The sequence below is a fragment of the Pseudophryne corroboree genome, unplaced genomic scaffold (assembly GCF_028390025.1).
Source record: "Pseudophryne corroboree isolate aPseCor3 unplaced genomic scaffold, aPseCor3.hap2 scaffold_681, whole genome shotgun sequence".
Taxonomy (NCBI): domain Eukaryota; kingdom Metazoa; phylum Chordata; class Amphibia; order Anura; family Myobatrachidae; genus Pseudophryne; species Pseudophryne corroboree.
Genome location: NW_026970267.1, coordinates 327,303 through 340,363, shown reverse-complemented (window position 1 = coordinate 340,363; position 13,061 = coordinate 327,303). Strand labels below are relative to the sequence as shown.

The 13,061-nt window shown below is 41.2% G+C and overlaps 5 non-coding genes across 5 annotated transcripts; 4 read left to right on the top strand and 1 right to left on the bottom strand.

The window, feature by feature from the left end:
- Positions 1 to 3,700: 3,700 nt before the first annotated feature.
- Positions 3,701 to 3,774, bottom strand: TRNAN-AUU (transfer RNA asparagine (anticodon AUU)). The gene has a single exon. It is a non-coding gene; the product is annotated as a tRNA-Asn (tRNA).
- A 3,898-nt stretch (positions 3,775 to 7,672) lies between these two features.
- Positions 7,673 to 7,835, top strand: LOC135037546 (U1 spliceosomal RNA). The gene has a single exon (XR_010232071.1). It is a non-coding gene; the product is annotated as a U1 spliceosomal RNA (small nuclear RNA).
- A 675-nt stretch (positions 7,836 to 8,510) lies between these two features.
- On the top strand, positions 8,511 to 8,674 carry LOC135037518 (U1 spliceosomal RNA). The gene has a single exon (XR_010232045.1). It is a non-coding gene; the product is annotated as a U1 spliceosomal RNA (small nuclear RNA).
- Positions 8,675 to 8,826: 152 nt separating this feature from the next.
- On the top strand, positions 8,827 to 8,989 carry LOC135037547 (U1 spliceosomal RNA). Its single transcript, XR_010232072.1, has one exon. It is a non-coding gene; the product is annotated as a U1 spliceosomal RNA (small nuclear RNA).
- A 1,965-nt stretch (positions 8,990 to 10,954) lies between these two features.
- On the top strand, positions 10,955 to 11,118 carry LOC135037529 (U1 spliceosomal RNA). The gene has a single exon (XR_010232056.1). It is a non-coding gene; the product is annotated as a U1 spliceosomal RNA (small nuclear RNA).
- Positions 11,119 to 13,061: the final 1,943 nt, after the last annotated feature.

Sequence of the window (13,061 nt, the reverse complement as noted above, 5' to 3'; positions counted from 1 at the left end):
TTTCTGCCAGCATATTTTTTTTCTCTGCAACCCACTGCTAAATTGTGCTTCCTAGCTGTTTTTATAAAATCACTGAATCAAATCTAACTCTGATTACATCAGAGAAGGCCAGGTACCCTACACCATAAGAGGGGGTTTGAAATTTTGACTTGTCTACTTAAAGATCACCAAAATCTGATAACAAGGTCAATTAGGTCCCTGGGTGGGATTGAACCACCAACCTTATGGTTAATAGCCGTACATACTAACTGATTGCGCCACAGAGACACTTTGCAAAAGTTCATACTGACAAAGGCTAATAAGCATTCATCTAAAACGTTTCCTAGAAAAACTTTAAAAAGTCAATAATCTGGAGAGTTTTTGTAAGATGTTTCTTCCATCAACCAACGAAGAAACACATTGGTACTTTCCCATGATGAGTGAGTGCTTCAGGATCTCTTGCACTTACATGTGCAGCAGAGTACTGCAATGGAAGCATGCTGGGCCCATAACCCAGAGGTAGGCAGATTGAAACTATCCTCTGCTATATGCATTTTTTTTTGTTAATTAAAGTAATCCAAAACTGGGATTGATATTTTGTCTCTTTTATTTTTACTTAAAGTACAATAACTTTTACCATTTTAATTTGTTTTAATAGAATATCGACAGTATTGTTTTCTTTCAAAAATCCACTTCATTTTCTGTACCCTATTATTAAAATGGTAATTGACAAAAACAAACTACATTGTCACCAGAAGAGCAATACAAAATGTACAAGTGATATATTAAAATCATCTTTCCAGCTTGAATTTCAATGATGCATTGGGTCAACAATTTTGTGAGAAACATCTTCACCCTTAAATAAAGATTTTCTTAATTCCTTACCTGTGTGCTAATTAGATATCACCTTGTTTTCACATTAAACAGACTTCCACATGAGAAAGCAGCAAGGATGCAGTGGCGTTAATGTTTCCTGGTGTCAACCTGTATTATTTCAGTAGACATTGAAATGAGGATACATCTTGCTGCCTTTCCAATGAAGCAAGTTTAATTTAGTAATAGGTGAAAAACCATCCCTACAAAGGTGTTAATCAGAGACTTGGCTTTGTGGACACTTTTCAGAGAACAAATTTGTTAGCATAAAAATAAAGCCAGAAAATGAAGAGCTGTTTAATCACGCAATTTGATTTTTTTGCCAGCATATTTCTTTTTCTCTGCAACCCACTGCTAAATTGTGCTTCCTAGATGTTTTTATAAAATCACTGAATCAAATCTAACTCTGATTACATCAGAGAAGGCCAGGTACCCTACACCATAACAGGGGGTATGAAATTTGACTTGTCTACTTAAAGATCACCAAAATCTGATAACAAGGTCAATTACGTCCCTGGGTGGGATTGAACCACCAACCTTTTGGTTAATAGCCGTACACACTAACTGATTGCGCCACAGAGACACTTTGCAAAAGTCCATACTGACAATTGCTAATAAGCATTCATCTAAAACGATTCCTAGAAAAACTTAAAAAAGTCAATAATCTGGAGAGTTTTTGTAAGATGTTTCTTCTATCAACCAACGAAGAAACACATTGGTACTTTCCCATGATGAGTGAGTGCTTCAGGATCTCTTGCACTTACATGTGCAGCAGAGTACAGCAATGGAAGCATGCTGGGCCTATAACCCAGAGGTAGGCAGATTGAAACTATCCTCTGCTATATGCATTTTTTTGTTTGTTAATTAAAGTAATCCAAAACTGGGATTGATATTTTGGCTCTTTTATTTTTACTTAAAGTACAATAACTTTTACCATTTTAATTTGTTTTAATAGTATATTGACAGTATTGTTTTCTTTCAAAAATCCACTTAATTTTCTTTACCCTATTATTAAAATGGTAATTGACAAAAACAAACTACATTGTCACCAGAAGAGCAATACAAAATGTACAAGTGATATATTAAAATCATCTTTCCAGCTTGAATTTCAATGATGCATTGGGGCAACGATTTTGTGAGAAACATCTTCACCCTTTAATAAAGATTTTCTTAATTCCTTACCTGTGTGCTAATTAGATATCACCTTGTTTTCACATTAAACAGACTTCCACATGAGAAAGCAGCAAGGATGCAGTGGCGTTAATGTTTCCTGGTGTCAACCTGTATTATTTCAGTAGACATTGAAATGAGGATGCATCTTGCTGCCTTTCCAATGAAGCAAGTTTAATTTAGTAATAGGTGAAAAACCATCCTTACAAAGGTGTTAATCAGAGACTTGGCTTTGTGGACACTTTTCAGAGAACAAATTTGTTAGCATAAAAATAAAGCCAGAAAATAAAGAGCTGTTTAATCACTCAATTGGATTTTTCTGCCTGCATATTTTTTTTCTCTGCAAACCACTGCTAAATTGTGCTTCCTAGCTGTTTTTATAAAATCACTGAATCAAATCTAACTCTGATTACATCAGAGAAGGCCAGGTACCCTACACCATAACAGGGGGTTTGAAATTTTGACTTGTCTACTTAAAGATCACCAAAATCTGATAACAAGGTCAATTAGGTACCTGGGTGGGATTGAACCACCAACCTTTTGGTTAATAGCCGTACATACTAACTGATTGCGCCACAGAGACACTTTGTAAAAGTATATACTGACAAAGGCTAATAAGCATTCATCTAAAACGTTTCCTAGAAAAACTTTAAAAAGTCAATAATCTGGAGAGTTTTTGTAAGATGTTTCTTCCATCAACCAACGAAGAAACACATTGGTACTTTCCCATGATGAGTGAGTGCTTCAGGATCTCTTGCACTTACATGTGCAGCAGAGTACAGCAATGGAAGCATGCTGGGCCCATAACCCAGAGGTAGGCAGATTGAAACTATCTTCTGCTATATGCATTTTTTTTGTTAATTAAAGAAATCCAAAACTGGGATTGATATTTTGGCTCTTTTATTTTTACTTAAAGTACAACAACTTTTACCATTTTAATTTGTTTTAATAGTATATTGACAGTATTGGTTTCTTTCAAAAATCCACTTCATTTTCTTTACCCTATTATTAAAATGGTAATTGACAAAAACAAACTACATTGTCACCAGAAGAGCAATACAAAATGTACAAGTGATATATTAAAATCATATTTCCAGCTTGAATTTCAATGATGCATTGGGGCAACGATTTTGTGAGAAACATCTTCACCCTTAAATAAAGATTTTCTTAATTCCTTACCTGTGTGCTAATTAGATATCACCTTGTTTTCATATTAAACAGACTTCCACATGAGAAAGCAGCAAGGATGCAGTGGCGTTAATGTTTCCTGGTGTCAACTTGTATTATTTCAGTAGACATTGAAATGAGGATGCATCTTGCTGCCTTTCCAATTAAGCAAGTTTAATTTAGTAATAGGTGAAAAACCATCCTTACAAAGGTGTTAATCAGAGACTTGGCTTTGTGGACACTTTTCAGAGAACAAATTTGTTAGCATAAAAATAAAGCCAGAAAATGAAGAGCTGTTTAATCACTCGATTGGATTTTTCTGCCAGCATATTTTTTTTCTCTGCAACCCACTGCTAAATTGTGCTTCCTAGCTGTTTTTTTATAAAATCACTGAATCAAATCTAACTCTGATTACATCAGAGAAGGCCATGTACCCTACACCATAAGAGGGGGTTTGAAATTTTGACTTGTCTACTTAAATATCACCAAAATCTGATCACAAGTTTAATTACGTCCCTGGGTGGGATTGAACCACCAACCTTTCGGTTAATAGCCGAACACACTAACCGATTGCGCCACAGAGACACTTTGCAAAAAGTGCATACTGACAAAGGTTAATAAGCATACATCTAGAACGTTTCCTAGAAAAACATAAAAAAATCAATAATCTGGAGAGTTTTTGTAAGATGTTTCTTCCATCAACCAACGAATAAACACATTGGTACTTTCCCATGATGAGTGAGTGCTTCAGGATCTCTTGCACTTACATGTGCAGCAGAGTACTGCAATGGAAGCATGCTGGACCCATAACCCAGAGGTAGGCAGATTGAAACTATCCTTTGCTATATGCATTTTTTTTGTTAATTTAAGTAATCAAAACTGGGATTGATATTTTTGCTCTTTTATTTTTACTTAAAGTACAATAACTTTTACCATTTTAATTTGTTTTAATAGTATATTGACAGTATAGTTTTCTTTCAAAAATCCACTTAATTTTCTTTACCCTGTTATTAAAATGGTAATTGACAAAAAAAACTACATTGTCACCAGAAGAGCAATACAAAATGTACAAGTGATATATTAAAATCATCTTTCCAGCTTGAATTTCAATGATGCATTGGGGCAACAATTTTGTGAGAAACATCTTCACCCTTAAATAAAGATTTTCGTAATTCCTTACCTGTGTGCTAATTAGATATCACCTTGTTTTCACATTAAACAGACTTCCACATGAGAAAGCAGCAAGGATGCAGTGGCGTTAATGTTTCCTGGTGTCAACCTGTATTATTTCAGTAGACATTGAAATGAGGATGCATCTTGCTGCCTTTCCAATGAAGCAAGTTTAATTTAGTAATAGGTGAAAAACCATCCCTACAAAGGTGTTAATCAGAGACTTGGCTTTGTGGACACTTTTCAGAGAACAAATTTGTTAGCATAAAAATTAAGCAAGAAAATTAAGAGCTGTTAAATCAAGCAATTTGATTTTTTTGCAAGCATATTTCTTTTTCTCTGCAACCCACTGCTAAATTGTGCTTCCTAGATGTTTTTATAAAATCACTGAATCAAATCTAACTCTGATTACATCAGAGAAGGCCAGGTACCCTACACAATAAGAGGGGGTTTGAAATTTTGACTTGTCTACTTAAATATCACCAAAATCTGATGACAAGGTCAATTACGTCCCTGGGTGGGATTGAACCACCAACCTTTTGGTTAAAAGCCGTACACACTAACTGATTGTGCCACAGAAACACTTTGCAAAAGTACATACTGACAAAGGCTAATAAGCATTCATCTAAAACGTTTCCTAGAAAAACTTAATAAAGTCAATAATCTGGAGAGTTTTTGTAAGATGTTTCTTCTATCAACCAACGAAGAAACACATTGGTACTTTCCCATGATGAGTGAGTGCTTCAGGATCTCTTGCACTTACATGTGCAGCAGAGTACAGCAATGGAAGCATGCTGGGCCCATAACCCAGAGGTAGGCAGATTGAAACTATCCTCTGCTATATGCATTTTTTTGTTTGTTAATTAAAGTAATCCAAAACTGGGATTGATATTTTGGCTCTTTTATTTTTACTTAAAGTACAATAACTTTTACCATTTTAATTTGTTTTAATAGTATATTGACAGTATTGTTTTCTTTCAAAAATCCACTTAATTTTCTTTACACTATTATTAAAATGGTAATTGACAAAAACAAACTACATTGTCACCAGAAGAGCAATACAAAATGTACAAGTGATATATTAAAATCATCTTTCCAGCTTGAATTTCAATGATGCATTGGGGCAACGATTTTGTGAGAAACATCTTCACCCTTAAATAAAGATTTTCTTAATTCCTTACCTGTGTGCTAATTAGATATCACCTTGTTTTCACATTAAACAGACTTCCACATGAGAAAGCAGCAAGGATGCAGTGGCGTTAATGTTTCCTGGTGTCAACCTGTATTATTTCAGTAGACATTGAAATGAGGATGCATCTTGCTGCCTTTCCAATGAAGCAAGTTTAATTTAGTAATAGGTGAAAAACCATCCTTACAAAGGTGTTAATCAGAGACTTGGCTTTGTGGACACTTTTCAGAGAACAAATTTGTTAGCATAAAAATAAAGCCAGAAAATAAAGAGCTGTTTAATCACTCAATTGGATTTTTCTGCCAGCATATTTTTTTTCTCTGCTACCCACTGCTAAATTGTGCTTCCTAGCTTTTTTTATAAAATCACTGAATCAAATCTAACTCTGATTACATCAGAGAAGGCCAGGTACCCTACACAATAACAGGGGGTATGAAATTTGACTTGTCTACTTAAAGATCACAAAAATCTGATAACAAGGTCAATTACGTCCCTGGGTGGGATTGAACCACTAACCTTTTGGTTAATAGCCGTACATACTAACTGATTGCGCCACAGAGACACTTTGCAAAAGTACATACTGACAAATGCTAATAAGCATTCATCTAAAACGTTTCCTAGAAAAACTTAAAAAAGTCAATAATCTGGAGAGTTTTTGTAAGATGTTTCTTCTATCAACCAACGAAGAAACACATTGGTACTTTCCCATGATGAGTGAGTGCTTCAGGATCTCTTGCACTTACATGTGCAGCAGAGTACAGCAATGGAAGCATGCTGGGCCCATAACCCAGAGGTAGGCAGATTGAAACTATCCTCTGCTATATGCATTTTTTTTTGTTAATTAAAGTAATCCAAAACTGGGATTGATATTTTGTCTCTTTTATTTTTACTTAAAGTACAATAACTTTTACCATTTTAATTTGTTTTAATAGTATATTGACAGTATTGTTTTCTTTCAAAAATCCACTTAATTTTCTTTACCCTATTATTAAAATGGTAATTGACAAAAACAAACTACATTGTCACCAGAAGAGCAATACAAAATGTACAAGTGATATATTAAAATCATCTTTCCAGCTTGAATTTCAACGATGCATTGGGGCAACGATTTTGTGAGAAACATCTTCACCCTTAAATAAAGATTTTCTTAATTCCTTACCTGTGTGCTAATTAGATATCACCAAACAAGGCTTCACCTTCATAGGGAAGAGACTCCCTTTCTTCTTGGAGTCAGCATCAGCATTCTCTTGGTGAATCCACAATGCCCTCCTATCCGACACTGCCATGAAATTGGCCCGTGAACTCAAGAGTCCTATATCCCTTGCAGTCTCACGTAAGTATGCTGCAGTGTCCTTGATATGATACAACGTAAGGAGTATCCCATCTCTCCAGGGTATCTATATCGGATGACAAGGTATTCGACCAATTCTTGAATACTACTACTCACCCATGCACATGTATTTGTATTCTGTCCGCGGCGGGAAATGAATAAACAACCAGAATCCTTTTGGGGATTTGAAACCATTTTGTCGAGCTGGCCCAGACTTTCTCAAACAGAGATGGAGGAACGTTACATCAGCTTTCATTATATATCTATATATACATACATATAGACCCCTTTGTCAGGAACAGCAGGGTCTTCAGTGATTTTAATATGTCCATAATATCCACAATCATGTACTGAATGCTCCTTGCCAATATTGGATCTAATCAGGAAACTTATGGTCGACATAAGTATCAGTATCCGTGTCAGTATCAGTGTGTAGTAACTGGGCAAAATAACATTTTTGCGACCCAGCGGGGCCTGAGGGAAAAGAAACATAGCCATGAATATCACATCTATTCTCTACGTCTGTGTCTGGGACACAGATTTATCCAACCTTACTCTGATATTACTGAAACATTTACCCAGTCAGTTATCGGTGGTGCCAACAGGGCCACCATCATATGTCTGCATTCCTAATATAGTTTCCTCTTGGGAAAAACAGGTCAGATTTCTTTGTCTCAGATCTTCCTCTAGCCTTGTTCTTCTTTTGAGAGTTCCCTTGTGCTGCCTCAGTTGGATCTCCTTCACTTGACAGGGGGGTGCCCGAGCAGCGACCCTCCCCAGCTCTAGCCCAACTCCTACTTACGTGCCAAGTGAGATACTATGATCAGGAAGGTGCTTCTCCCAGGGCAAGGCTCACCCATTGCACTCTGGGTGTGCTGCTCCTGCGATTTCCCCAAATGTGGGACACTTGACTGCATAATTTGTGTTTCCACTGGTCTGCTTTCATATAATTCAGATCTCTTTGTCTCAGGTCTCTCTCCAGCCTAGTTTGCTGTCTGTTTCCACTTCTTTTTTTTTTGAGCCCCTCCCTTCTATACCCTTGTGCACTATCCTGACTTCTCCTCCTGTCTGCTTACTTTGTGCCTTCCAACGCACAATGCGAACTACAGGTAGTGCTGCAGTGCCCACACCCTTTTACTTGCCTTACAGAGCAGCTCTGGAGCTGTTACAGTGCCCAGCTGCTGCAAGAAATCAGCTTGAATGCTTCAGGGGCTGGGGCATAGCCAACATGAGCCCCACACCGAAGGAGGGTGGAGGTGTTTAATGCGAACTAGGGGTCATCCAAGCGCCGCAAAAGGCCGCCATGCCCTGCACGCCCCTTTTCTCTTTTCATATGCAGATGAGGGTTGAAGCCAACTTTGACCCACTGCTTGGATGACATCACCGTATGCAAATCCATCTGCTGCAGGCCTTCCCCCAGGAATGCTTGTACTAGTTGTTGCATTTGGTTTGTTGTTTGGGGGTGCTTCAGTATTAGGCAGCCTTCTGCCCTCCCATGTTCATCTGAAAATATGTGTTCTCCCTGCAGTTGTTGTCCCCAGATGAGAGTTCCCTTGTGCTGCCTCAGTTGAATCTCCTTTACTTGACAGAGATGTGCCTGAGCAGCGGCCCTCCCCAGCTCTATCCCAAATCATACTTATTTTGCATAGGAGATACCATGGTCATGAAGATTGTTCTCCCAGGGTGAGGTTCATTCATTGCATTCTGAGTATGCTAACCCCTGTGATTTCCCCAAATGTGGGAAACTCGACTGCATTATTTGTGGTAGTGGGGGACTGTGTTTGTGCTTTCCTCTGGTCAGCTCTGGTAAAAGTCAGATTTCTTTGTCTCAGATCTTCCTCTAGCCTTGTTCTTCTTTCGAGAGTTCCCTTGTGCTGCCTCAGTTGGATCTCCTTCATTTGACAGGGGGGTGCCCGAGCAGCGACCCTCCCCAGCTCTAGCCCAACTCCTACTTACCTGCCAGGTGAGATACTATGATCATGAAGGTGCTTCTCCCAGGGCAAGACTCACCCATTGCACTCTGGGTGTGCTGCCCCTGTGATTTCCCCAAATGTGGGAAACTTGGCTGCATAATTTGTGTTTCCACTGGTCGGCTTTCATATAATTCAGATTTCTTTGTCTTAGGTCTCTCTCCAGCCTAGTTTGCTGTCTGCTGGCATACTCTCTCTCTGTCTCTCCAAAGGGCCTTGTGGGGAAACTGTCTTCAGAAAAAGCATTCCCTGTGTGTGTAGTGTGTCGGTACACGTGTGTCGACATGTCTGAGGAAGAAGGCTATATTAGAGAGGAGCGGGAGCAAATGAACGTGGTGTCTCCGCCGACACCTGATTGGATGGATATGTGGAATGTTTAAAATGCTAGTGTAAACTCATTGCACAAAAGATTAGACAAGGCAGAAGCTTTGGGACAGTCAGGGTCTCAACCAATGCCTAATCCTATGTCGCAGGGACTGTCAGGGTCTCATAAGCGCCCACTATCCAGATTGTTGACACAGATACCGACACGGATTCTGACTCCAGTGTCGATTACGATGATGCAAAGTTACAGCCAAAATTGGCAAAATACATTTGATATATGATTATGGCAATAAAAGATGTTTTGCACATCACAGAGGAGCCCCCTATCCCTGACAAGAGGGTACATATGTACAAGGGAAAGAAGCCTGAGGTAACCTTTCCCCCCTCACACGAGCTGAACGAGTTATGTGAAAAAGCTTGGGAATCTCCTGCAGATTTCCAAAAGGATTCCCCTTTCCCATCAACGGATAGGTTACGATGGGAATCCTCCCCTTGGGTGGACAAAGCATTAACACGCTTATCCAAGAAGGTAGCCCTCCCGTCCCAGGATACGGCTACCCTCAAAGAGTCTGCTGACCGCAAACAGGAGATTACCCTGAAGTCCATTTATACACATTCAGGTACCTTACTCAGACCGGCAATTGCGTCGGCCTGGGTGTGTAGTGCTGTAGCGGCATGGACGGATACCCTAGATAAGGCTACTATTTTATTGCCCCTGGGGCATATAAGAGATGCTGTCCTATATATGTGTGTATGCAAACTACAGGTGGTGCTGCAGGGCTCACACCCTTTTACTTGTCTTGTAGAGCAACTCTGGAGCTGTTACTGGGTCCAGCTGCTGCAAGAAATCAGCTTGAATGCTTCAGGGGCTTGGGCATGGCCAACATGAGCCCCACACTGATGGGGGTGTATAAAGCGATCTAGGGGTCATCCAAGCGCAACCCCACAAAGGCCGCCATGCCCTGCGTGACCATTTTCTCTTTTCATATGCAGACGAGGGTTGCAGCCAACTATGCCCATTGCTTGGATGACATCACCGTATGCAAATCCATCTGCTGCAGACCTTTCCCCAGGAATGCTTGTACTAGTTGTTGCATATGGTTTGATGTTTGAGGGTGCTTCAGTATTAGGCAGCCTTCCGCCCTCTCATGTTCATCTGAAAATATGTGGTCTCCCTGCAGTTCCCTTGTGCTTCCTCAGTTGAATCTCCTTAACTTGACGGGTGTGTGCCCGAGCAGCCGCCCTCCACAGCCCTATCCCAGCACATGCTTTTCTTGCGTATGAGATCTCTTGATCATGAAGATAGTTCTCACAGGGTGAGGTTCATCCATTACATTTTAAAGTAGGAAGGTACAAATTACATATTCAAATTACATATATGTGCTGGATTCAAATGTTTTCCCCCCTTCCTTTCTCAATTGTGCCCATCAGCAGCTATTCTAATGTTGCTGCCAATGGGTGTGACACATTCATTTCTTCTGTGGGGTACACTGGACTCCACAAGGATTCACATTGGGGTGTAGAGTAGGATCTTGATCTGAGGCACCAACAGGCTCAAAGCTTTTGACTGTTCCCAAGATGCTCAGCGCCCCCTCCTCTATAACCTCGCTTCCATGAACAGGGAGCTCAGTTTGTAGTTGGTGCCTTCAGTAGCAGGCCACTTAAGAGGGGGCTGCCTCAGGCAGCCTATTCTTAGCTATTAATTTTGACAAGAAAAGAAGAACTTTTATTTATAAGAATCTACAAGGGCTGCAGCGGCCCTCCCCAGCCCTATCCCAAATCATACTTATTTTGCATAGGAGATACCATGGTCATGAAGATTGTTCTCCCAGGGTGAGGTTCATTCATTGCATTCTGGGTATGCTGACACCTGTGATTTCCCCAAATGTGGGAAACTCAACTGCATTATTTGTGGTAGTGGGGGACTGTGTTTGTGCTTTCTTCTGGTCAACTCCCCCCTCTTCCTGCTGTGTTCGGCCACCCCCTACCCCCTCCCCTCCCTGCCGTGTGTCCGGTCACCCTCCCCTCTCTGCTGTGTGTCCAGCCACCCCCCCCCCCTCTCAGCTGTGTGTCCGGCCACCCCCCCCAGACACGCAGCGCCTGACACACACAGACATGCAACGCCTGACACGCATACGCATATGCAGCGCTGGACGCACACGCACACAGCACCTGACACACACACACACACACACACAGCACCTGACACACACGCACACACACAGCACCTGACACACACACACACAGCACCTGACACTCACACGGACCTGACACACGCGCACACACTCACACGCAGCACCTGACACACGCACACACAGACGCAGCACCTGACACTCACACGGACCTGACACACACGCACACACTCACACGCGGCGCCTGATGCACATAGACACGCGGCGCCTGACGCACATAGACACGCGGCGCCTGACGCACACGCGGCGCCTGACGCACACGCGGCGCCTGACAGACACGCGGCGCCTGACACACACGCACAGGCAGCGCCTGGCACACACGCACAGGCAGCGCCTGACACACACGCAGCGCCTGACACACACAGACACGCAGCGCCTGACACACACAGACACGCAGCGCCTAACGCACAGGCAGCGCCTGACACACGCAGCGCCTGACACACGCAGCGCCTGACACACGCAGCGCCTGACACACGCAGCGCCTGACACACACACGCACCTGACACTCACATGCTCCTGACACACGAAGCATGATGGCCTAACAGGAGGCTTTAAAATTTTCTTTCTAGTGACCTTCGTTTGGGAGAAAAATGCAAAGGTACAAGACAGCTTTTCCTTGCCAATATCTCTCTTTTGCAAAGAGCTGCGCATTGGAAAATTCAGGGCTATGTCGTGTAGATGATGGCCTAACAGGAGGCTTTAAAATTATCTTTCTAGTGTCCTTCGTTTGGGAGAAAAATGCAAAGGTACAAGACAGCTTTTCCTTGCCAATATCTCTCTTTTGCAAAGAGCTGCGCATTGGAAAATTCAGGGCTATGTCGTGTAGATGATGGCCTAACAGGAGGCTTTAAAATTATCTTTCTAGTGTCCTTCGTTTGGGAGAAAAATGCAAAGGTACAAGACAGCTTTTCCTTGCCAATATCTCTCTTTTGCAAAGAGCTGCGCATTGGAAAATTCAGGGCTATGTCGTGTAGATGATGGCCTAACAGGAGGCTTTAAAATTTTCTTTCTAGTGTCCTTCGTTTGGGAGAAAAATGCAAAGGTACAAGACAGCTTTTCCTTGCCAATATCTCTCTTTTGCAAAGAGCTGCGCATTGGAAAATTCAGGGCTATGTCGTGTAGATGATGGCCTATCAGGAGGCTTTAACATTTTCTTTCTAGTGTCCTTCGTTTGGGAGAAAAATGCAAAGGTACAAGACAGCTTTTCCTTGCCAATATCTCTCTTTTGCAAAGAGCTGCGCATTGGAAAATTCAGGGCTATGTCGTGTAGATGATGGCCTAACAGGAGGCTTTAAAATTTTCTTTCTAGTGTCCTTCGTTTGGGAGAAAAATGCAAAGGTACAAGACAACTTTTCCTTGCCAATATCTCTCTTTTGCAAAGAGCTGCGCATTGGAAAATTCAGGGCTATGTCGTGTAGATGATGGCCTAACAGGAGGCTTTAAAATTTTCTTTCTAGTGACCTTCGTTTGGGAGAAAAATGCAAAGGTACAAGACAGCTTTTCCTTGCCAATATCTCTCTTTTGCAAAGAGCTGCGCATTGGAAAATTCAGGGCTATGTCGTGTAGATGATGGCCTAACAGGAGGCTTTAAAATTATCTTTCTAGTGTCCTTCGTTTGGGAGAAAAATGCAAAGGTACAAGACAGCTTTTCCTTGCCAATATCTCTCTTTTGCAAAGAGCTGCGCATTGGAAAATTC